Source organism: Phocoena sinus, chromosome 2, assembly GCF_008692025.1.
Source record: "Phocoena sinus isolate mPhoSin1 chromosome 2, mPhoSin1.pri, whole genome shotgun sequence".
Lineage (NCBI taxonomy): Eukaryota > Metazoa > Chordata > Mammalia > Artiodactyla > Phocoenidae > Phocoena > Phocoena sinus.
The window spans coordinates 153,215,302-153,238,513 of NC_045764.1; the positions used below are offsets into that span (position 1 = coordinate 153,215,302).

At 40.3% G+C, this 23,212-nt stretch overlaps 1 pseudogene; it reads right to left on the reverse strand.

Moving 5' to 3' along the window:
- Positions 1 to 14,889: 14,889 nt before the first annotated feature.
- LOC116748649 overlaps positions 14,890 to 23,212 on the reverse strand; it is a 111,715-nt pseudogene continuing 103,392 nt past the window's right edge.

The following is a 23,212-nucleotide window of genomic DNA, read 5'->3' on the forward strand; positions in this document are numbered from 1 at the left end:
ACAGCCTGAGCTCCAGCTCCCCATGGGGGTTAAAGCATTGTTCCCAGAGAGTGCTCTGCAGAAATCGGCTCCGACTGATGGTTACAAGCAAAAAGGGCTCCCTATTCTCAGGGATATTTGCATTTGTTCTTGAGGTAACAAACGTAAGGTAGATAGCTAGTGGTAGATAGCTAGTGGGAAGCAGCCGCATGGCACAGGGATATTGGCTCGGTGCTTTGTGACTGCCTAGAGGGGTGGGATAGGGAGGGTGGGAGGGAGGGAGATGCAAGAGGGAAGAGATATGGGAACATATGTATACTTATAACTGATTCACTTTGTTATAAAGCAGAAACTAACACACCATTGTAAAGCAATTATACCCCAATAAAGATGTAAAAAAAAATAAAATAAAATAAAGCGGGAGGCAGCTCACATAGTATAGGCACACCTCATTTTACTGGTTTTTATTTGCAGATAATGCTTTTTTTTTTTTTTTTAACAAATTGAAGCTTTGTGGCAACCTTGCATCAAGCAGGTCTATTGATGCCATTTTTCCAATAGCATTTGCTCACTTTATGTCTCTGTGCCACATGTTGGTAATTCTCACAATATTTTAAGCTTCATTATTGTTATATTTGTTATGGTGATCTGTGATTAGTGATATTTGGTGTCACTGTCGCAAAAAGATGTCAACTCGCTGAAGGCTCAGATCATATTTAGCATTTTTTAGTGAGTATTCTTTAATTAAGTTATGTACATTCTTTTTTACACACAATGCTATTGCACACTTCATAGACTACAGTAGTAGAGCGTAAGCATAACTTTTATATGCACTGGGAAATCAAAAATTTTGGTGTGTCTCACTTTATTGTGATATTAGCTATATTATGGTGTTCTGGACCCAAACCTGCAATATCTCCAAGGTGTGCCCGTATCTTCTAGCATCTGCCTGTGGTTGAGAGAGGAGTTTTTAACAGATGGTGGCTGGGTTGACACCTTGGTATATAAGGTAGCCATTTCTACAAACTGCCTGGGTCATAGAAACTGGAATATCAGGGTGAGGAGGGCTCCAGAAAGAATGACTTAGGCCCACCTCTTCATTTTACAAATGAGGAAATTGAGGCAAAGGGAGACTACCTTATCCAAGGACACCACTTGTGTGGCTGAGAGAGAACTAGAACTTCCTGATCCCTAGGCCAGTTCTCTTTACTCCTTCTGTGAATAAGGAGTATTTTCTAACTTTTTCTAACTTTTCTCACTTTTCTAACTTGCCTGGCAATCAACGAATGGTTTTACATATAGTTTCCCTTTCTCTGTATTTTAGCTTGTGTTCTCACTCTTTCTGTCTCAGGCCTCCTCCTGATTGTCCTGATATTTAGTTCACAGTGAGATGACAGGTTGATCCATGGAAAAGAGGGCTAGAGAGTTGAGCAGAAGGGCCGTAGGATGTAGGATTACAGCCTTGCATCAGCTCTGATAGGGATAGTTGCACGTCAATACACCCCGGATTTGTGACTGAAAAGCTATGTGTACAGGTAAGGTTTTACAGGTGAGTCATATTAGGGATGCCTCCTATTTAAAGACTACCATGGCCACCCCTTTGTCTTATCCATTCCATCTCTAGAGATTTAACTTACAAAGATATATGCAAAAGGATGTTTTGAAAAACATTGTATACCGTAGCAAGAGACTATAAACAACCTGAATATCTACTGATGGGGGGATGGTTGTAAAAACGGGTACATCCATACAGTGGAGTATATTTGAGATGCAATGTGGTAGATCGTATGGGCTAATATGGAGCAACCTACAAAATATATTGTTAATAAAATAAGGTGTGTATGTGGCTTGGCTTGTGTTTCCTTAAAAGAGAGCCTTGGACAAGGACGTGGGTGCAAGTAGTTTATTTAGGAAGAGATCCCAGGAAAAATAAATCAGGGAGTGAAGAGAGTGAGACAGAAAATGCAAATGAAGTATGTGCTGAGTTGTTGCTGTAGCCAAGAGAAGCCCGAATAAGCCCAGACCTTTGAAAAACACACAGAGTGTCTGTCTCCCAGATTTGTCTGTCTTGTTGGTAAAAAGGAAGGTTGGGATATTTATCAACGAAGCCCATCCTTCACTGGTTAAGGTTGTTCCATGGTGTTAACTGCCTCCTACTTCTGGCTGCATTTCCCTGTGGACTGAGCAGGCTCCTGTGGCTTTGAAGAAAGTGCTGGCGTTCAAGGTGGGACTCTGTCACAGCAGAAATCAGAGGTGGTATGAGAAAATGAGACGCCAGGCGCCAGAAGCACCTGCTATAATACAAAAGATGTCTACTTGCCTGTAAACAAAGTATATGTGTGTGTCTGTGCATGTGTAGCTACGTAAATATCTATATACAAATACCAATATAGAGGTGTATTCACATATACACGTAGACAATTTTGACTAATGCATAAAATCACTGGGAATAGTGGTTACCTTTGGGTAGGGAGATGGGGTGTTTGGAGGTCTGGATATTTGGTGTGGGAGAGGACTAAGTTTTCAATGTCTAGCTTTTTGTACTAGTTGCTGTTTTCAACCACATGAATGTATTTATTTATTTATGTATTTATTTTTGGCTGCGTTGGGTCTTCATTGCTATGTGCAGGCTTTCTCTAGTTGCGGCGAGTGAGGGCTACTCTTTGTTGCGGTGCGTGGTCTTCTCATTGTGGTGGCTTCTCTTGTTGTGGAGCACGGGTTCTAGGTGCGCAGGCTTCAGTAATTGTGGCGAGCGGGCTCAGTATTTGTGGCTCACGGGCTCTAGAGTGCAAGCTCAGTAGTTGTGGCTCACAGGCTTAGCTGCTCCACAGCATGTGGGATCTTCCCGGACCAGGCTCGAACCCGTGTCCGCTGCATTGGCAGGTGGATTCTTAACCACTGTGCCACCGGGGAAGTCCCATGAATGTATTTTTTGAACAATGTTTTAATTAATTTTGTTGAGGTATAACTTACATATAATAAAACACACCTATTTTAAGTGTACAGTTTAATGAGTTTCAATGAACATATACAGCCATTTAACCACCACCATAAACAAGATATAGCACATTTCTGTTGAGTTCCCAATTGGCCTTTTGCAGTCAGTCCTCTACTCTCACTCTAGGTAACCACTGATCTATTCTGGATCACCTTAAATTAAATTTGTCTTTTCTAGGGTTTCTATAAATGAAATCATACACTATACACTTTTCTGTGTCTAGCTTATTTATGTCAATAGTTTGTTCCTTGTTACTGGTGAGTAGTATTCTATTATAACACAATTTGTTTACCATTCACTTTCTTTCTTTTTTTTCCAATGTTTTATTTTATTATTCATTTAGTTAGTTATTTTTGAGGTACACGGGCCTCTCACTGTTGTGGCCTCTCCTGTTGCGGAGCACAGGCTCCGGACGTGCAGGCTCAGTGGCCATGGCTCACGGGCCTAGCCGCTCCACGGCATGTGGGACCTTCCCGGACTGGGGCATGAACCCATGTCCCCTGCATTGGCAGGCAGACTCTCAACCACTGCGCCACCAGGGAAGCCCGAATGTTTTATTTATTTTTTTAACATCTTTATTGGAGTATAATTGCTTTACAATGGTGTGTTAGTTTCTGCTTTATAACAAAGTGAATCAGCCATACATATACATATATCCCCATATGTCCTCCCTCTTGCGTCTCCCTCCCACCCTCCCTATCCTACCCCTCTAGGTGGTCACAAAGCACTGAACTGTTGTCCCTGTGCTATGTGGCTGCTTCCCACTAGCTATCTGTTTTACATTTGGTAGTATATATAAGTCAATGCTAGTCTCTTACTTCGTCCCAGCTTACCCTTCCCCCTTCCCGTGTCCTCAAGTCCATTCTCTACATCTGTGTCTTTATTCATGTCCTGCCCCTAGGTTCTTTATAACCATTTTTTTTTAGATTCCATATATATGTTAGCATACAGTATTTGTTTTTCTCTTTCTGACTTCACTCTGTATGACAGACTCTAAATCCATCCACCTTGCTACAAATAACTCAATTATGTTTCTCTTTATGGCTGAGTAATATTCCGTTGTATATATGTGCCACATCTTCTTTATCCATTCATCTGTTGATGGACACTTAGGTTGCTTCCATGTCCTGGCTATTGTAAATAGAGCTGCAATGAACATTGTGGTACATGACTCTTTTTGAATTATGGTTTTCTCAGGGTATATGCCCAGTAGTGGGATTGCTGGGTCATATAGTAGTTATATTTGTAGTTTTTTAAGGAACCTCCATACTGTTCTCCACAGTGGCTGTATCAATTTACATTCCCACCAACAGTGCAAGAGGGTTCCCTTTTCTCCACACCCTCTGCAGCATTTATTGTTTCTAGATTTTTTGATGATGGCCTTTCTGACTGGTGTGAGATGATATCTCATTGTAGTTTTGATTTGCATTTCTCTAATGATTAATGATGATGAACAGTCCTTCATGTGTTTGTTGGCAGTCTGTATAGCTTCTTTGGAGAAATGTCTATTTAGGTCTCCTGGCCATTTTTGGATTGGGTTGTTTGTTTGTTTGTTATTGAGCTGCATGAGCTGCTTGTAAATTTTGGAGATTAATCCTTTGTCAGTTGCTTCATTTGCAAATATTTTCTCCCATTCTGAGGGTTGTCTTTTGGTCTTGTTTATGGTTTCCTTTGCTGTGCAAAAGCTTTGAAGTTTCATTAGGTCCCATTTGTTTATTTTTATTTCCATTTCCCTAGGAGGTGGGTCAAAAAGGATCTTGCTGTGATTTATGTCATAGAGTGTTCTGCCTGTGTTTTCCTCTAAGAGTTTGATAGTTTCTGGCCTTACATTTAGGTCTTTAATCCATTTTGAGCTTATTTTTGTGTATGGTGTTAGGGAGTGATCTAATCTCATACTTTTACATGTACCTGTCCAGTTTTCCCAGCATCACTTATTGAAGAGGCTGTCCTTTCTCCACTGTACATTCCTGCCTCCTTTATCAAAGATAAGGTGACCATATGTGTGTGGGTTTATCTCTGGGCTTTCTATACTGTTCCATTGATCTATCTTTCTGTTTTTGTGCCGGTACCATACTGTCTTGATTACTGTAGCTTTGTAGTATAGTCTGAAGTCAGGGAGCCTGATTCCTCCAGCTCCATTTTTCGTTCTCAAGATTGCTTTGGCTATTCAGGGTGTTTTGTGTTTCCATACAAATTGTGAAATTTTTTGTTCTAGTTCTGTGAAAAATACCATTGGTAGTTTGATAGGGATTGCATTGAATCTGTAGATTGCTTTGGGTAGTAGAGTCATTTTCACAATGTTGATTCTTCCCATCCAAGAACATGGTATATCTCTCCATCTATTTGTATCATCTTTAATTTCTTTCATCAGTGTCTTATAATTTTCTGCATACAGGTCTTTTGTCTCCTTAGGTAGGTTTATTCCTAGATATTTTATTCTTTTTGTTACAATGGTAAATGGGAATGTTTTCTTGATTTCACTTTCAGATTTTTCATCCTTAGTGTGTAGGAATGCCAGATATTTCTGGGCATTAATTTTGTATCCTGCCACTTTACCAAATTCATTGATTAGCTCTAGTAGTTTTCTGGTAGCATCCTTAGGATTCTCTATGTATAGTATCATGTCATCTGCAAACAGTGACAGCTTTACTTCTTTTCCAATTTGGATTCCTTTTATTTCCTTTTCTTCTCTGATTGCTGTGCCTAAAACTTCCAAAACTATGTTGAATAAGAGTGGTGAGAGTGGGCAACCTTGTCTTGTTCCTGATCTTAGTGTAAATGCTTTCAGTTTTTCACTATTGAGGACAATGTTGTCTGTGGGTTTGTAATATATGGCCTTTATTATGTTAAGGAAAGTTCCCTCTATGCCTACTTTCTGCAAGGTTTTTATCATAAATGGGTGTTGAATTTTGTTGAAAGCTTTCTCTGCATCTATTGAGATGATCATATGGTTTTTCTCCTTCAGTTTGTTAATATGGTGTATCACGTTGATTGATTTGCATATATTCAAGAATCCTTGCATTCCTGGGATAAACCCCACTTGATCATGATGTATGATCCGTTTAATGTGCTGTTGGATTCTGTTTGCTAGTATTTTGTTGAGGATTTTTGCATCTATGTTCATCAGTGATATTGGCCTGTAGTTTTCTTTCTTTGTGACATCCTTGTCTGGTTTTGGTATCAAGGTGATAGTGGCCTCGTAGAACGAGTTTGGGAGTGTTCCTCCCTCTGCTATATGTTGGAAGAGTTTGAGAAGGATGGGTGCTAGCTGTTCTCTAAATGTTTGATAGAATTCGCCTGTGAAGCCACCTGGTCCTGGGCTTTTGTTTGTTGGAAGATTTTTAATCACAGTTTCAATTTCAGTGCTTGTGATTGGTCTGTTCATATTTTCTATTTCTTCCTGATTCAGTCTTGGCAGGTTGTGCATTTCTAAGAATTTGTCCATTTCTTCCAGGTTGTCCATTTTATTGGCATAGAGTTGTTTGTAGTAATCTCTCATGATCTTTTGTATTTCTGCAGTGTCAGTTGTTACTTCTCCTTTTTCATTTCTAATTCTATTGATTTGAGTCTTCTCCCTTTGTTTCTTGATGAGTCTGGCTAATGGTTTATCAATTTTGTTTATCTTCTCAAAGAACCAGCTTTTAGTTTTATTGATCTTTGCTATCGTTTCCTTCATTTCTTTTTCATTTATTTCTGACCTGATTTTTAAGATTTCTTTCCTTCTGCTAACTTTGGGGTTTTTTTGTTCTTCTTTCTCTAATTGCTTTAGGTGCAAGGTGAGGTTGTTTATTTGAGATGTTTCCTGTTTCTTAAGGTAGGATTGTATTGCTATAAACTTCCCTCTTAGAACTGCTTTTGCTGCATCCCATAGGTTTTGGGTCGTCGTGTCTCCATTGTCATTTGTTTCTAGGTATTTTTTAATTTCTTCTTTGATTTCTTCAGTGATCACTTCGTTATTAAGTAGAGTATTGTTTAGCCTCCATGTGTTTGTATTTTTTACAGATCTTTTCCTGTAATTGATATCTAGTCTCATAGCGTTGTGGTCAGAAGAGATACTTGATACAATTTCAGTTTTCTTAAATTTACCAAGCCTTGATTTGTGACCCAAGGTATGAACTATCCTGTAAAATGTTCCATGAACACTTGAGAAAAATGTGTATTCTGTTGTTTTTGAATGGACTGTCCTATAAATATCAATTAAGTCCATCTTGTTTAATGTATCATTTAAAGCTTGTGTTTCCTTATTTATTTTCATTTTGGATGATCTGTCCATTGGTGAAAGTGGGGTGTTAAAGTCCCCTACTATGACTGTTGATTTTCCCTTTTATGGCTGTTAGTATTTGCCTTATGTATTGAGGTGCTCCTATGTTGGGTGCATAAATATTTACAATTGTTATATCTTCTTCTTGGATCGATGCCTTGATCATTATGTAGTGTCCTTCTTTGTCTCTTCTAATAGTCTTTATTTTAAAGTCTATTTTGTCTGATATGAGAATTGCTACTCCAGCTTTCTTTTGGTTTCCATTTGCATGAAATATCTTTTTCCATACCCTTACTTTCAGTCTGTATGTGTCTCTAGGTCTAAAGTGGGTCTCTTGTAGACAGCAAATATATTGGTCTTGTTTTTGTATCCATTCAGCCAATCTGTGTCTTTTGGTGGGAGCATTTAGTCCATTTACATTTAAGGTAATTATTGATAATGTATGTTCCTATTCCCATTTTCTTAATTGTTATGGGTTCATTATTGTAGGTCTTTTCCTTCTCTTGTGTTTCTTGCCTAGAGAAGTTCCTTTAGCAGTTGTTGTAAAGCTGGTTTGGTGGTGCTGAGCTCTCTCAGCTTTTGCTTGTCTGTAGAGGTTTTAATTTCTCCATCAAATCTGAATGAGATCCTTGCTGGGTAGAGTAATCTTGGTTGCAGGTTTTTCTCCTTCATCACTTTAAATATGTCCTGCCAGTCCCTTCTGGCTTGCAGAGTTTCTGCTGAAAGATCAGCTGTTAATCTTATGGGGATTCCCTTGAGTGTTATTTGTTGTTTTTCCCTTGCTGCTTTTAATATGTTTTCTTTGTATTTAATTTTTGACAGTTTGATTAATATGTGTCTTGGCGTGTTTCTCCTTGGATTTATCCTGTATGGGACTCTCTGTGCTTCCTGAACTTAACTATTTCCTTTCCCATATTAGGGAAGTTTTCAACTATAATCTCTTCAAATACTTTCTCAGTCCCTTTCTTTTTCTCTTCTTCTTCTGGGACCCCTACATTTCGAATGTTGGTGCGTTTAATGTTGTCCCAGAGGTCTCTGAGACTGTCCTCAGTTCTTTTCATTCTTTTTTCTTTATTCTGCTCTGCAGTAGTTATTTCCACTACTTTATCTTCCAGGTCACTTATCCGTTCTTCTGCCTCAGTTATTCTGCTATTGATCCCATCTAGAGTATTTTAAATTTCATTTATTGTGTTGTTCATTGTTGTTTGTTTCATCTTTAGTTCTTCTAGGTCCTTGTTAAATGTTTCTTGCATTTTCTCTATTCTATTTCCAATATTTTGGATCATCTTTACTATCATTATTCTGAATTCTTTTTCAGGTAGACTGCCTAATTCCTCTTCATTTGTTAGGTCTGGTGGGTTTTTATCTTGCTCCTTCATCTGCTGTGCATTTTTCTGTCTTCTCATTTTGCTTATCTTACTGTGTTTGGGGTCTCCTTTTTGCAGGCTGCAGGTTCGTAGTTCCCATTGTTTTTGGTGTCTGTCCCCAGTGGCTAAGGTTGGTTCAGTGGGTTGTGTAGGCTTCCTGGTGGAGGGGACTAGTGCCTGTGTTCTGGTGGATGAGGCTGGATCTTGTCTTTCTGGTGGGCAGGTCCACCTCTGGTGGTGTGTTTTGGGGTGTCTGTGGACTTATTATGATTTTAGGCAGCCTCTGTTCTAATGGGTGGGGTTGTGTTCCTGTCTTGCTACTTGTTTGGCATAGGGTGTCCATCACTGTAGCTTGCTGGTCGTTGAGTGAAGCTGGGTGCTGGTGTTGAGATGGAGATCTCTGGGAAATTTTCGCCGTTTGATATTATGTGGAGCTGGGAGGTCTCTTGTGGACCAGTGTCCTGAAGTTGGCTCTCCCACCTCAGAGGCACAGCACTGACTCCTGGCTGCAGCACCAAGAGCCTTTCATCCACACGGCTCAGAATAAAAGGGAGAACAAGTAGAAAGAAAGAATTAGTAGAAGTAGAAAGAAAGAAAGGAGGGAGGGAGGGAGGCAGGAAGGAAGGAAGGAAGGAGGGAAGGAAGGAGAAAAAGAAAGAAAGAAGATAAAGTAAAATAAAATATAGTAAGATAATATATAATAAAGTTATTAAAATAAAAAAATAATTATTAGGAGAAAACAAAGAAAAAAAAAAAAACCGGGCAGATAGAACCCTAGTACTAATGGTGGAAGCAAAGCTATACAGACAAAATCTCACACAGAAGCCTACACATACACAGTCACAAAAAGAGGAAAAGGGGAAAAAATCATAAATCTTGCTCTCAAAGTCCACCTCCTCAATTTGGGATGATTCGTTGTTTAAAGGAGGGAAGGAGGGAAAGAAAGAAAGAAAGATAAAAGATAAAATAAAATAAAATAATTAAAATAAAAAATAATTATTAAGAAAAAAAATAAAACAAAAACAAAAAACGGACGGATAGAACCCTAGGACAAATGGTGGAAGCAAAGCTATACAGACAAAATCTCACACAGAAGCATACACATACACACTCACAAAAAGAGGAAAAGGGGAAAAAAAGCATAAATCTTGCTCTCAAAGTCCACCTCCTCAATTTGGGGTGATTCGCTGTCTATTCATGTATTCCACAGATGCAGGGTACATCAAGTTGATTGTGGAGCTTTAATCCGCTGCTTCTGAGGCTGCTGGGAGAGATTTCCCTTTCTCTTCTTTGTTCTCACAGCTCACAGGGGCTCAGCTTTGAATTTGGCCCCGCCTCTGCCTGTAGGTCGCCTGAGGGCGTCTGTTCTTCGCTCAGACAGGACGGGGTTAAAGGAGCCGCTGATTCGGGGCCTCTGGCTCACTCAGGCGCGGGGTGGGGGTGGGGAGGGAGGGGCACGGAGTGCGGGGCGGGCTTGTGGCGGCAGAGGCCTGCGTGACGTTGCACTAGCCTGAGGCGCGCCGTGCGTTCTTCCGGGGGAGTTGTCCCTGGATCCCGGGACCCTGGCAGTGGCGGGCTGCACAGGCTCCCCAGAAGGGGGTGTGGATAGTGACCTGTGCTCGCACACAGGCTTCTTGGTGGTGGCAGCAGCAGCCTTAGCGTCTCATGCCCGTCTCTGAGGTCCGCGGGCGCCTGTCTCTGGAGCTCCTTTAAGCAGCGCTGTTAATCCCCTCTCCTAGCGCACCAGGAAACAAAGAGGGAAGAAAAAGTCTCTTGCCCCTTCGGCAGGTCCAGACTTTTCCCTGGACTCCCTCCCGCCTAGCCGTGGTGCACCAACCCCCTTCATTCAGGCTGTGTTCACGCCGCCGACCCCAGTCCTCTCCCGGTGCTCCAACCGAAGCCCGAGCCTCAACTCCAGGCCCGCCCGCCCCGGCGGGGGAACAGACAAGCCTCTCGTCCTGGTGAGTGCCAGTCGGCCCTGATTGTCTGTGCGGGAATCTCTCCGCTTTTCCCTCCGCACCCCTGTTGCTGTGCTCTCCTTCGCAGCGCCGAAGCTTTCCCCCTCCGCCGTCCGCAGTCTCCGCCCGCGAAGGGGCTTCTAGCGTGTGGAGACCTTTCCTCCTTCACAGCTCCCTCCCACTGGTGCGGGTCCCGTCCCTGTTCTTTTGTCTCTGTTTTTTTCTTTTTTCTTTTGCCCTGCCCAGGTACGTGGGGAGTTTCTTGCCTTTTGGGAGGTCTGAGGTCTTCTGCCAGCGTTCAGTAGGTGTTCTGTAGGAGTTGTTCCACGTGTAGATGTATTTCTGGTGTATCTGTGGGGAGGAAGGTGATCTCCGCGTCTTACTCTTCGGCCATCTTCCTGGAAGTGATGATCAATTTTTTAAATTGAAGTATAGTTGTTCTACAATATTATATAAGTTACAGTTGTGTAATATAGTGATTCACAATTTTTACAGGTTATGCTTCATTTAGAGTTATTATAAAATACTGGTTGTGTTCCCCATGTCTTGCAATATCACCTTGTAGTTTTTTTTTTTTTTTTTTTTTTTTGCACGGTACGCGGGCCTCTCACTGTTGTGGCCTCTCCCGTTGCAGAGCAAAGGCTCCGGATGCGCAGGTTCAGCGGCCATGGCTCACGGGCCTAGCCGCTCCACAGCATTTCGGATCTTCCTGGACCGGGGCACGAACCCGTGTCCCCTGCATCGGCAGGCAGACTCTCAACCATTGCGCCACCAGGGAAGCCCCATTGTAGCTTAATTTATATCTAATAGTTTGTACCTCTTACTCCCCTACCCCTATATTGCCCCCCCACCTGCCTTCTCCCTACTGGTAACCACTAGGTTGTTCTCTATATCTGTGAGTGGTCTGTGAACAAACCAGTAGTTTGTTCTCTATATTCTCACGGATATAGAGAATACAAATACAAATGGTATTTGTCTTTCTCTGTCTGAATTATTTCACTTAGCATAATGTCCTCCAAGTCCATCTATGTTGCTGTAAATGGCAAAATTTTGTTCTTTTTTGTGGCTGAGTAGTATTCCATTGCGTGTGTGTGTGTGTGTGTGTGTGTGTGTGTGTGTGTATGTATCTTGCATCTTCTTTATCCATTCACCTGTTGATGGACACTTAGGTTGCTTCCATATCTTGGCCATTGTAAATAATGCTGCTATGAACATTGGGGTGCATGTATCCTTTTAAATTAGTGTTTTTGGTGGTTTTTTATTTTTGGATATATATCCAGGAGTGGAATTGCTGGGTCATATAGTAGTTCTATTTTTAGTTTCTTAAGAAACCTCCATATTGTTTTCCTCAGTGGCTGCACCAATTTACATTCCTACCAATAATGTACAAGGGTTCCCTTTTCTCCACATCCTCACCAACATTTGTTATTTGTGTTACTTTTTAAAAAATATTTACTTATTTATTTGGCTGTGCCGGGATCTTTGTTGCTGCGTATGGGATCCTTGTTGTGGCACGTGGGATCTTTAGTTGCAGCATACAGGGTCTTTAGTTGCAGCATGCAAACTCTCAGTTGTGGCATGTGGGATCTAGTTCCCTGACCAGGGATCAAACCTGGGCGCCCTGCATTGGGGGCATGGAGTCTTAGCCACTGGACCACAGGAAAGTCCCTGTTTGTGTTCCTTTTGATGATAGCCATTCTGACAGGTGTGAGGTAATATCTTACGTGGTTCTGATTTGCATTTCCATGATGATTAGTGATGCTGAGCATCTCTTCTCGGCCATCTGCATTTCCTCTTTGGAAAAAGATGTCTATTCAGTTTTTTTGCCCATTTTTTAATTGGATTTTTTTTATGATGTTGAGTTGTATGAGCTGTTTGTATATATTGGATATTAATCCCGTATTGGTCATATCATTTGTAAATATTTTTTCCCATTTAGTAGGTAGTTTTTTTGTTTTGTCAATGGTTTTCAAAAGCTTTTAAGTTTAATTAGGTCCCATTTGTGTATTTTTGCTTTTATTTCCTTTACTTTAGGAGATGGATCCAAAAAATATTGCTGCGATTTATGTCAGAGTATTCTGCCTATATTTTCCGCTAGGAGTTTTATAGTATCTGGTCTTACATTTAGGTCTTTATTTCATTTTGAGTTTATTTTTGTATATGATGTTAGAGAATTTTGTAATTTCATTCTCGTACATGTAAGTGTCCAGTTTTCCCAGCACCACTTATTGAAGAGACTGTGTTTTCTTCATTATATATTCTTTAATGATCAATTTTAAGTTAACTTTTGTTTATATTGTAAGACAATGTTCAAAGTTTATTTTCTTTCTGGGATATTCAATTGTTCTAGCAACATTTGTTGAAAATCCTTTCCCCTTGTATTACTTTGGCATTTTTGTCAAAAATTAATTGACCGTATGAGTGGGTCTATATCTGGACATTTTATTCTGTTCCACTGATCTATATGTCTCTCCTATGTTAATAGCACACTGTCTGTATTATTATAGCTTTATTGTAGATCCTAAAATAGTGTAGGTCTTCCACTATTTGGGGATGTAGTGTAGGAGGGTCCTTCATCTTTGTTCTTCTTTTTCAAAGTTGTTTTGGCTCTTTTAAATCCTTAACATTTACATACAAATTTTATTATCGGCTTGTCAGTTTCTATTAAGAAAAACCTGTGGCATTGTGATTGAGATTACATTGAATCCCAAAACATTGGGAAATATTAATATCTTAATATTGTGTCTGACAATCCATAAACATTGTATATATCTGCCTTTATTTAGGTCTTTTAAATTTTTTTCAGTGATTATTTTATCATTTTCAGTGTGGAGGTTTAGCATGTATTTTGTTAAATTTATCCACAAGTGTTTTATATCTTTTGGTGTTGTCACAAAAGTTATTTGTGGTAGCCAGCCTCCAGGTTGGCCCTCAATGCTCCTTCCCTCCTGGTATTCATGCCCTTGTACAGTACCCCCTGCAATGCACACACATTGTACCAGGTCTGTGTGACCAATAGGATATGGCAAAGTGATGGAATGCCACTTCTGAGAGTAGGCAGTAAAAGACATCATGGCTTCTTCCTTGTTCTCTGTTGGATTGCTTACTCTGGGAAACATGAGAACAGCTCTACTGGAAGGTCAAATGTGGTGAAGAACAGATACCCTCATAAACGAGGAACGGAGGCCTCCACTAACAAGATGTGAATGAGTGATCTTGAAAGTGCGTCCTCCAGACCCAGTCGAGCCTTCAGATGACAGCAGCCCAGGCTGATATCTTGACTGCAACCTCCTGAGAGATGCTGAGCCAGACCACCTGGTGAAGCTTTTCCCAGATTCCAGACTTGTAGAAACTGTGTGAGATAATAGATGTTTGTTGTTTCAAGCTGCTAACTTGGTAATTCATTATGTAGCATTTGAGAACTAATACAGTATTTTAAAAAATTAATGGTATCTATTTTATTTCAATTTCTAACTCTTTGTTTCTACCATTTAGAAATTCTTCTTTTTTTCTCTCACTGTTCTCTCACTGTTGTGGCCTCTCCCGTTGTGGAGCACAGGCTCCGGATGCGCAGGCTCAACAGCCATGGCTCACGGGCCTAGCTCCTCTGCAGCATGTGGGATCTTCCCAGACCGGGGCACGAACCCGTGTCCCCTGCATCGGCAGGCGGACTCTCAACCACTGCGCCACCAGGGAAGCCCCTTCTTTTTATTTTAAATATACATAGACCTTGTACCTTTGTCCTTGCTACAAATCAGCTCTTTTGCAGGTATTTTAGGATTTTCTACGTAAGCAATCACGTTATCTGTGACAAAGACAGTTTTGCTTCTTTTCGAATCTGGATGCTTTTTATTTATTCTACTGCCTTATTAACCTGGTAGGACTTTTAGTATAATGTTAAAAAAAATGGTGAGAGCAGATATTCTTGCCTTTTTCTTGATCTTAAGGGGAAAGCCATTCAGTCAGTGTGATGTTAGTTGTAGGTTTTTCCAAGATGCCCTTTATCAGGCTGAAGAAGTTTTCTTCTGTTCTTAATTTACTAAAAGGTTTAAATTTTTTTTCTCATTTTTTTGGTCATCAATACTAGATTTTAGTTTTATTATAGTAAAAAATAGTTGTTACAGTGAGATCTACACACATATACAGAATTACATTTAAATTCATATAGAACAGTATTTACATTTTAAGTTATACCTGAAATTGGAAGATGAAGTATGGCTTAAACTTTACAACAAAGAAAAGAAAAATACATGGGATAAAAATAGAGTTAACAGTAAAAATAGAACAATCTGTTCTTGATACATGTGGAAACTTTTTGTCAGAATGCTACATCTTCTTAATATGATTGTCTAAACCATTAAAATATGGGTAGCTCAGTTTTATTTTGTCAGCAATTTCTTTGACAGGATTATAAACTAATGTTTTTGAAAGCAAATCCAAGCCATTTTCAACCAAGCTTTTGACATGGGATGCTAGCTTCCTGGTTTTCACTTGGGAAATGTATTCTTATAGTCCTGTAAAGATGCCACTTCTGGCCATGCTTCATTACTGGGGGGGCCCAAAGTTCTGAATATTTTAAAGAGTTGATCAACTTCTGAATTCCCATAGAAAAGTGTCTTCTTTGTTGTTAATTCTGCAAATATGGTGTCTATATGCCAAATGTCAACTGGAGTCGAGTAGTGAGCTGACCCCAGCAGTACTTCTGGAGATCTCTACCAGAGTGTTACTAACTCATGTATGTATACTCTAATAGGTATTCCAGAAGCTCTGGCAAAGCCAAAGTCAACTAGTTTAATTGTTCCTTTGTTATCAATAGATTTTAAGGTTTTAAATCTCTGTGAAGAGATCTTCTAGGCTGACAAAACACAATCCCTTGTAGGGTTTATTACAAATAACTCTTAACAAGTGAAGAATCCATGAACAGACCCGGAGGGATAGAATCCAAGTACTTTTGAGATCCAAGGAATTCAAAGATGAGATATAACCTGGATTCTTGTGTAACCACATTTGAAGATTGACTATGTTTGGATGACAGAGTTCTAAAAGAGAAATTTCCTGAGTTGAGGCACTAGGAACACTTCCTCTTTACTTTCTAGTCTGATTTTTTCATGGCTACCACTTGACCAGTAGTTTTGTATCTACCCTTACACATAATTCCACAGATACTTCTCCAACTTTCTCTATTTTGGAATAATCATCCACAGTTACTAAATAGGAATGGTAGATCCTGGATTATCATTCTGTGATGGTAGAGGATGTGGTTGGAGGTGTCAGAGGGGTGGTGGAGGCAGTGATGCAGCCATCATATCTATGTCGCTCTTCCTCAACTTCCAAGAGCCCTGAGAGTTTTTATTATCAATAATTTTCTAATAATCTTTCTGAGTCTATTGAGGTAATTGTTTTCTTCTCTTTTGTTCTGTTAGTATGTTGAATTACATTGACTGATACTTGAATGTTAAACCAGCCTTGCATTCCTGAGATAAAACCCACTGGATCATCGTGTATGAGTTGTTTTTGAAAACATTTGATGAATACTTTTCTACTATTTGAGGCACATTTGCATTTCATCTGAGAGAAGCCAGGAGACTCTGCTCCCATTGGCTGCTTTTGGGAGCGCAGTGCTTCCTTGGTGCTTGAAACTTGGATAAGTGGGTTTTTGTACTCCTTTGAGATCCTTGGGGGAAGTGTCTAGACTGAGACATGTGGGAATCTTGGTAGAGTGTTGATAATTTCTTGCCCCCCCCCAAATCAATATATTTGTTCAATCAAAATGTTTGTTCAGGGTTTCCCTGGTGGCGCAGTGGTTGAGGGTCCACCTGCCGATACAGGGGACACGGGTTCATGCCCCGGTCCGGGAAGATCCCACATGCCACGGAGCGGCTGGGCCTGCGTGTCTGGAGCCTATGCTCCGCAATGGGAGCGGCCACAACAGTGAGAGGCCCGCGTACCGCAAAAAAAAAAAAAAAAAAAGTTTGTTTAGCTTTAATTTGGAGGAGGAGTTGAAAACTGGGAAAGTGAAAAAAGAATGGAGAAGGAGGACTGCTGGTAGAAACCTCAAAATAGGGAGAATATTAAGATATTAGCTACCTTAAATGACAAATATTCACTATTGAAATCATGGCCCTTAGAGGTCTTAGCTACAACTTCAGGATCATTTTGCAGTATTCCTTTAACCACACATTCTACTTTCCTGAGAAGAGTTTCGAACTTGCATTTTTCCTCTATCTATCTCCTCAATTTCCAGCGACACACCGGCATCCAGTGATGTTTGAACGTATCTTTCCTTGTGTAGTAGTGCTCCATGCAGCTGCCCGGCAGACCCACTCCTTAATTTGACTCTGGACTATTTCCTCTTAATGCTTTGATCAGTATTTTTCAAGAGCTCAGTGTCCCCTTCTTCGAGACTGCAGGGAGATGAGTATGAAATATTATAATAATTTATTTTCACTCAAGGGCATTAAGACCAGGAGAAACCTCTCTTGGCCTGCCTCGGGGGCTGGGGTTAGTGTCAGTGTGTTAGGAGTAGGGAGACTGAGACATGGGATTATGAAAAGGAAACTTTCAGTGAATGAAATGATAGGAAAGAGTCTGGGTGGCTCCATCGAGTCCCAAATAGCTGCCAACTTCTCAAGGTTAACACACTGAGAAGGACCAGACCCTCTTGGCTTTCTCCTGTATTTAGGCCGCTATGGATCTATGAGTCTGTGAAAATAGCTGCTGAGCAGAGTAGAGCAGTGCAGTCTCTCTTCCTCTATTCTCTGGCTCATTTTTCATTCTCTCCTCGATCCCCCTCTAACCTAGACTGGGACAATCAGATGACAAAAGAGATCTACTTTAAAACAAGTGCACTCAGGTATTTATAGTAAGGAAATGGACTGAATGAGCCAGCTGCTAAAAATAGATGGTATGACTTAATCCATTCAGGAAGATTGTGGCCCAGTGCATTTAGGGATAAAATAAATCATTTCAGATCTAATATTTAGAAAACTTATCCCAGAGTGGAATGGTTGGCCTCTTGTGAGAAATGCTATAGATTTTTCTAAACTGGTAGCAGTGGTCGGGATGGGCTTTGCAGGGAAAAGGCTTGACATCAGCCTAGACATCAGAAGGTCTTCTCAAGTCTGTTTTAGTTTTCCTCCAGAAAAATTGGTCTAAGTCCTCCAAGCTCTGTACAAAACAAATGTCAGTAAACCTTGCTGAGTCCATAAGGTGGGTTTGGGACTCTGACTTATGTTTGGGGGATACTAACTCTGTCAATTGTAGATACTCATTCGATTTTCTCACATGGGTAAGTTCTTTTAATAAATAAACACATGCATAGCATTTATTGAACACTTCCTGAGTGACATGCACCATGCTAGGCCCTTCTCATTCTATTTTATTTAGACCTCACCCTAACCTTGGCATATGCTCTCCTTTTTGCTGATACACAAACTGAGGCTCAGCTAGGATTTTCCAAAGCCATGTTAGTTGAGAATAGCAGATTGAGATCTGAACTCATATCTAGCATGGGGGATAGATATGGAGTCTTGCAGTATTTTTGCAATCCTCTTGGCATTTTATTCTGGGCTGTGCACTTACAGGCCCTCAATCAGTGTTTATAATGAAGGCTTTCTTGATTCTCATTATCTCTTCCTCCTTTGAGTTCAATAGCCTACTTGTACTGTTCAACTTCGCATCCACTTTATGTTATCTTATATCATCCATTGTATCAGTTAGGAATGTGTTAATTTGCAAGGAAAAATACCTCAACTGATGTGGTGTTTTAAAGAAAAATGGTTGCAAGTTCTTTTTACGTCTCTAATTGAGAGCTGGCATCTGTGTCTTGTCTCCTTGGATCTGGTGACTGCTTCGACCAACTGAGTACTGTAGAAATGACACTGATTCCTGCATGAGCCTGGATCATAAAAATCCATGCAGCTTCCTTCTAGGTCTCTTGGAATGCTTGCTCTCAGAACCCAGCCATTGTGCTGTGAAAAGCCTAAGCCATATGGAGAGGCCACATGTGTTGGCACTTGGTCAACAGTCCCATCTGAGCCCAGTCTTTTATCATTCTAGCCTGGGTACCAGACACATGAGTGAAGAAGTTTTCATGGAAATGGATTCTCCAGGGCCAGCTATTCTAGTTCCTGGGTGTTTGAGTCACTCACCCGGTTGAGTCTTCTCAACAGAGGCTCCGGATATCATGCAGTAGAGACAGACCATTCCAGATGGACCCTGTCTGAATTCCTGACCTGCAAAATCTGTGAGCTTAAAAAAATGACTTATTTTAATGGCACTTTTAGAGTAGCTTGTTACACAGTACAAGTAACTGGGATATCCAGCTAGCACTGGTTTACAGCAATTGAAATATGTGTATACATGTATTTAATGTACTAGAAGATCTAGAGGTAAGCCCTTGTTGGCATTAGTTCACTGCTCAGCTATGCCATCAGGGACCCAGGATCTTTCCATGTGTTCATATTACCATCCTTAGTATGTTGCCTTTGTTCTCATGCTTGTTGCCTCATAGTTTTGGCATAAATGCTGTAGCTCCAGGCATTGCATCCGCATTCAAGTTAGGAAGAAGAAAGGACAGGCAGAGCTAGCCGCATCTATATGGTTTTATTAGGAAAGCAAAAGCTTTCCCAGAAGCCCTCAGGTCTTTACTTATGTTTCATCAGCTAGAATTTTGTCACGTGTTCACCCCTCAGGGGAAGGGAGGCTGAAAAAATGGGTATTTACCTGGCATATTGCTGTCCTAAACACAGTCTGGATTTGCTTAGCAAGGATACCGGAGTGCGTGAGCACCACGTGGGCAAGACCAGTGTCTGCCACATACCTCAGTTGCTTTGCATCACTTTTTTCTGGTTGGTTCAACTAGGTGGTGAGTTTTTGAAAACAGAGACAGCGATGGTTCCTCCTCTGGAATGCTTCTTAGCATGCCATATAGCGCTGAGAATGTCATTTCTGTGTAATATATTCACCTACTGAAGAAAGAGGAGAACAATAAGGGGGAGATTTTCTAGAGCAGAGGTATTTGCATGTTTTCCTTGCATACCCCCTGAAAAAAATTTGGAAGGCAGTGTACCCCCTTGTACATTTTTAACTTGGTATCTACAGTTACTATAACTTTACATAAAAATTACAAAGAATGTAATTTTGGGCAAATAATAAATACTGAAATTTAAAAAATTTTAAATAAACCTTTACATTGCCCTTTTTAAAGTTCCCAATCTAAATACCATAATGATTTGATACTACTGTCTTCTGTTTAAAAATATACAAAAGAGCTTTTCTTTAGTAGTCACAAAATTTTACATCATTCCTTTTTCTCCTTGAACTCACATTTTCATTCCACTTTCCCCACAGAATTTTATCCTAATGTAATATATTTTTATGCTTGAAAGTTTTTTATCGATTTCTGTATCACGCTTCTCTGCAACAAAAACATACATATAGATTGAAACAGCATTTTAAAACATTTCATGTGCCTAAAAGGCTTTAAGTATTAAAACATTCCTTCTGGATTGAATTATCATTAAAATTATTATACTATGTAATTGAGAAAAGCAACATAGATATATTATAATTTTGATATGGAATTATTAAACAAAGAAGTAAAATTCATCGGAAATGCATCTGCTGTGAGATGGATGGCATTTTAAAAACTTGTATCATGTATCTGTGGGTGAATATTACTTATTGCTTGATCGAGACAGTTCAGCATCAGTTGCAAGCCAAGGTTTTGTTTATTAAGACATAAGTGCTGACGGATGTTAACTAGACTTATTGTCATCATTTTGCAATCTGTACTAGTACTGAATCATTACATTGTACACCTGAAACTAGTGTAACATATTTCAATTAAAATAAAAGGTTAAAGTGCTGAAAACGTTCACATAAGTGGAAATGTAAGGAAAATTGTTACATTTGAATTATTTGAACTGCTTCCAAGTCATAAATTAAAAATCACATAGTGGTCTATCATCAAACATTTGTTTTAATGATCTATCAGCTGACAGCGCACATTAGGTCCCCATTCGATTATGTGGAAAACACCTGACTTGGAAAAGAAATTGTAACCAGTCATTTGAGTTGTTCATTTGCAAATGGATTTTCCCCTCTCATTAGAGACATTCACAACCTCAATATTTCTATTTATTCCCTGTTTGGAGCCCTGGAAGTTTGTCCTCCAGGACACATAGTAAGATTTGGGATGTGTGAGCACTATGTCTTGCTTTTGGTAAGTGGGAGGAGGGCTACTGTGAAAGAGAAGATAGGGAAGATGTGGAAGGAGAACTTGCCTGATGCCCCAGCTGCAGGCAGATCGATTTTAGGGGAGTCTGTAGGAAAAATGAAGTTTGGAAATTGATCTTCATCAGTCTATCCATGTCCCCAAACCAAGTCCTCTTATACCCCCCAACAGCATGTGTACCCCAACTTGAAGGCTGCTGTTCCAAAAGCTGTTAGAGCTCATAGAGATGTTATCACTCTTGGAGAGGATGAATTTGCTTGAGTTCCCCTTTAGGCATACTGGCTCGCACTTAATGAGCTGCTCTGTGCAGTGCCTTATAGGCACCATCTTACCAAGTCCTGAGAACAGTCTTAAGAGGGAGGAATCATTGTCTCTGTTTTGCAGATGAGAATGCAGTGGTTAAGGGAAGTAGCAGGCATCAGGCACCAAAACTGGGGTTCAAACCCAGGTCGATGGGTTTACAGAGCCTGAGCTATTTAGCCACTGTGTTAAATTGTGCCTGGCTCTGGTTACAGGGAGCATAGCTCTTCACAGGAGCTGTTGCCTGGACTGCTGTTGCTTTTATCTTTGTTTCCTTCTTGGCAAATTTCTCTAAACCCAGATGGCTGGGCCCCACCTCTAGAATTTCTGATTCAGTAGGTCTGGGGGAGGCCGAGAATCTGCATTTCTAACAAGTTCCTAGGTCTGGGAGCCCACTTCTCTAAAGCACGTCCAGCTTCATGGGAGAGATTCCCGTTTCTAATGTATTTAGGGACTGATGCTTTTTCCCTTAAGTTTCTTTTAGGGCTGAGGTTTTCATTTGCCTTGAAGTGAGTATATATAAAATGCACATTGCATATATATTTCAATGCCTGAAACAACTTTGGAAAATCTTGTGCTGCAGGAATTTTTCCTGGAGATTTTTTTGGTGGTTTTGCACACGAAGGTCCTCTGTGTCTCTGCCAAGTTGTTCACTCTGTCTGTCTGGATGGAATGTCCTTTCCTTCATTCTTCACCTGTTGGTTCAGTCCTCAAGAATCATCTCAAAATAAGATCTTCTCTCTGAAATTTGCTGGTTAACTCAAGTACCTCTTCCCTGAACTCCTCTAGCCCAGCATAGCACGCTGTAGGCACAATATTGCTTGCACGTTCTCTCTTGCATTGGTTGATAAATTTGATACTAGCAAAGTGCCCAATAAATAATAATAGCTAGCGAACATTTAATAAGCACTTACTAAATACCAGGCATTTGCTTACATTTCCTATTTCATTAAATTCTTACAACAATATTATGAGGTAGATACTGTTATTATCCCTATCTCATAGTTGAGGAGACTGAGGCACAGAAAGGTAACTTAGACAAGGGCATACAGCTATTCAGGGGCATTTCCTTTGTTGAAGTCTCTGTGGCCTAGACTGACCCTTGGGCTTGCAGCCCCAAATACTGATGTCAGCTCATGAAGCTCATTGACATCAATGCACATAATTTGTGTCGAGAGAATGCCAGGCCATTGATTTGTGTGGCTAGAGATGCCCAGGGGAAAGGGTACTCTGGGCAGTGTATTCTGTCTCTTATGGCAGACTTCTCGGGAAGCCTAAGTATAAACCTCCATTTGACTTGCTAGCACAACAGTTCAGACCAGGGGAGTTAGTGACACAGGTGCAGTCTGTAGTGGCCTCGGGTTAATACAATTCATTGCTGCCACAAAGCTATTGTTGGGAGCAATAGGGCAAGTCCTTGGGTACTATTGCTTGGTGGATAAGAGTAGAGATTCTGCAGCTAGACTGAACGGTTCAAATTCCAGCTCTGCCACTTACTAGCTATGAGGAGTTGAGCAAGTTACTCATCTGAACAAGGTGTTGATAATAATGGAAACTGTCTCATAGGCTTGTTTCGAGGGCTAGTACATTTGCATATAGAAGGAACTTAGAGGTGTGCCAAATACATAACAAGAAGTGTAGTATTGTGTCTATTAGTGTTGTATTCTCAGTGCCCTGTGGAGGCCTGGCACATAGTAGGAGCGCTATGCAGGAATGAATAAATGAATGACTGGTTTGACTAAAACTGTTAGACTCTACCAGTATTTACTTGAAAGCAGTCACTGTCAAAAAAAACCTAACAGTAAAGAGATACATTTTAAATTCAGACCAGTACACGTGTACACACACACACTTCATGAAAACAGTAAACAATACTTACTGTTATTACATGTGATGCAATCATATTGTCTATTCTATGTTATTTCATTTTTTAAAAAATGCTGGTAACTCACTAGTTGATTTTACCACCTATAAAGGAGTCAGGACAATTTGATAAACTACCGCCTTAAGAGATTTCCCCTTTAATGAACACATTCCATGTATAGCTATGTTAATATCACCAGGCAGGCTTTGCATATCTTTGCTCAGTCTTTAGAAGACAGACTCATTACC